The sequence below is a fragment of the Gavialis gangeticus genome, unplaced genomic scaffold (genome assembly GCF_001723915.1).
Source record: "Gavialis gangeticus isolate Ggan-Ray unplaced genomic scaffold, GavGan_comp1, whole genome shotgun sequence".
In the NCBI taxonomy this organism is placed as follows: Eukaryota; Metazoa; Chordata; order Crocodylia; family Gavialidae; genus Gavialis; species Gavialis gangeticus.
In genome coordinates, this window is record NW_017728994.1 from 60,276,103 (window position 1) to 60,279,268 (window position 3,166).

Here is a 3,166-nt window from a genome sequence, read left to right on the forward strand (position 1 = left end):
AAGGTCATCCCCAACCTGTAGGTGTCCTGGGGATTCCTCCTTCCTCAGTGGAGTACCTTACATTTATCTTCGTTGAAATGCACCCTATTTTGTTCTGCCCATTGATCCAACCTGTCCAAGTCAGCCTGTGTCTGCTCCCTGCCCTCCGGTGTGTTAACTTTGCCCCATAACTTGGTATCATCTGCAAACTTGGAGAGGGTGCTCTCCACACCCTCATCCAAATCACTGATGAATATTAAATAACACCCGTCCAAGGACCGAATCCTGTGGGACCCCACTGGGATGTCCTACCCTTGTCATGAGACCATGTGTTAAATATTTGTGCGTTACTGGACCTCATGGTCCAGGTATCACTACTGAAATACAAGCGTATTTTAAGGGTTTACACCGTGTGTGTAAAAGATGAGCATCTCCACCAATTTGGTTTCTTTCTTCTAATCTGTGTAGATCCCTACTTTTTCCCTGTTTTATAAAAAAGTCTTTTAAACTGCCTAAATTATGAGAGTGGCATACACTAATTTTGGAACAAACACTGAGTAAGTAGCCAGAAAGTTTTACTATTAACACCTTGGAGCCTTACAAAACGCCCTCACCTACCACTGCATGTCTGAACATACTCTCCTTGGAACTGTTTCTGTTCGCATGCTAATGAACACTTTGCCTTAGGGACTCTGCCTGTTTCCTGGCTGAATAAATGTTGGAAAAGTTACAATCCATAAAAGATATATTTACATCCAACCAATGCAACAGCTGTGGTTAATATCAGACAAGAAATGGTCCATTACAATTATCAAAAGATAAGCAACTTAAGAAAGGTTAACCCAATATTCATCTTACATGGATTTGTACCTAAAATCCCACCACTTTAGTAACCTGTACTGAACGTGACAATTTTTACCATCTCTGTGTGCTCTGATACCATATTTATTTACACGGTGTCCCAAAGGAAATAGCATCCATTAGCAGTAGTGTGGTCTGTAGCATAATGGTATCCATTATTTTCCACTACATTCAGATGTGAGTCTCCGTTCTTGCTGGAGTTCTGTAATTCTCTTCTGGCAAACTGGTTACCGTGGTGGATAACTCATCATGTGACAACCTGCAAAACAAGCAAGTGAAGTAACAAAACGTAGTGAAATTGTCCCTTGGCACAGCCCCGTCTCAAAGAGATGTCATATATGGAATTGAACAAATCACACACTGTATCTGGTAGTCGATATGAAGCCTTAATTAAGTCAACCCAACTGGTTTCTGCATGTTTCCCGAAACCTTTATGTTAGTAGTTAAAAATGCCTATAAAATATGTATTTACTTGTCTTCCCCTGCACAGGTATCTGTTCTGAAACGAAGCGCAAACATTGGGCCAGGTCCTCTGCCAACATGGGCCAGGTGAGTATCTTGCCCATAACTATTTTAAATTAGGAAAAGTATCACCAGGAGACACTGCTAGGATACCTGAGATTCGCAATCTGCAGACTACAGCCTCCACTCTACGTCCAGGGCCTCGACTAGTGTGTGAACAGGGGCCTTGTAAACAAATGGGACGTAAATCCAGGAAGCCGAGAACCCGTGAAGATACTTGCTAAGATAATGTGTTCCACGAATGATGAAATGTCTGTCTGTCATACATGCTAATAAAGAAATGCCTGAAACACCCAACTCATGTTACCAAGTGCTCATTCCTTTGCAACTATCCTGTGATAATTTAGGGCAAGAGGCTTGTTTCCCCAACATAAGGCAAGGGAGATGAACACGACTCTTTAGGTCAAGATTATTCAGGTTGTGGAGAGAATGATTCTGTCCAAGGCAAGGAGAAGATTTGAACTGACTTCTTGTTCCCTTATTATTAATGGCACTGTTTCTACACGCCAGAAGGAGCTGCATTTCATTTCCCCATGCTAGTGTGGGTTGCCTTTCAGAGACATTTGGGAAAGGCACCAGTTCACAGGGTACTGCTACAATGTACCTAATAAATAATATAAATTCCTCAGCAAACATTAGTGTTCACTTCTGGCTACAGAATCCATCCCGTTGACTGAGACCTTAGGTCTAATTATTCAAACATGCATGCTAATATGTTTTAATTTTGTGTTTTTCTTTAATGATATTATACTGTGAGCCTGTTCTAGAAATAACACTATTAAAGTTCCCTTTCAAAACAAAGATCAATCAAAGAGACAAGCAATTATTTCATTATCCTTCAGAAACTCATAACATAATGAAAGGAATATTAAAAATAAACTAAATGGGTCTTCTTGATTGAAAGAATAGCTCAGTCATAATGACTTTCTCAACGAGTAAAAATTATCCAGGATTAAGTTTTCACAGCTTTGAATATATTATGGATTCTCCGTTTCTAATAATTAAATATGGGGGGTTTTCTCCAATAACAAAGAATAAAATTAGCAACAGTTGTATTTGAATATAAGTGAATACACAAGATTAAAGTCTTAAACTAGAGCAAACACTACAAACATTTTGGGCCAGGCTGTTCCTTTTGGATCTGTGCTTGGGGGAGACTCTGTGCTCAGAGCTTTTAACCGTCTGGCACACCATGAATCCATCGGGTCACCACCATCATGACATCATCACTTCCAGTTTGCTAAGAGCTCGATGATGGTCCAGGGGTCTCTGCTTTTGGAGAAGGACCATGAAAAAAATATATCAACCCCCACACCCATCATATTCAGGTGTCAGTCAGGACAGCCTAAGGCTGTATGTACTTCTTACCCCGAGGTAAGAGCTTGGGAATGCCCCTTGGAGGGCAGATGTGACATTATGGAGAAAGAAACCCAAATAGGATGGCTCAATGTAGTTATGCTGTCAGAAGCAAGAGTTCTGGAAGCCAGCACAGAGAAATGTGTTTCCAGATGACCATATGGCCTGATGTAGTTCTCTGTGCACTGAAGGCCATCAGCTTCTTTTGTAGGGAGAGAGGAAGAAATCAAACCACAGCCCCATATTGCTCATTTAAAGGTTACGGAGATCTCTAAGAGGATCCCAGCAGTTTCTTTCTGCTCAGGCCCCACCTATACTTGCCTTTGTCACAAATTGCAACAGAATTATCTGCTTCTGTGTACAGCCGATAAGAAAATCAGAATGCAATGACTGGCCAAGGTTATTGCAAGACCCCTGGCACGGCTTTATGAGCACTCGTGGTGCTCTG

At 41.3% G+C, this 3,166-nt stretch overlaps 1 long non-coding RNA gene across 1 annotated transcript in view; it reads right to left on the reverse strand.

Moving 5' to 3' along the window:
• Positions 1-537: 537 nt before the first annotated feature.
• The window catches only part of LOC109287265, a 10,487-nt gene continuing 7,858 nt past the window's right edge, over positions 538-3,166 (reverse strand). Inside the window, exon 2 of the long non-coding RNA XR_002094803.1 lies at positions 538-1,099. This is a non-coding gene — a long non-coding RNA (uncharacterized LOC109287265). The remainder of the gene's footprint in view (positions 1,100-3,166) is intronic.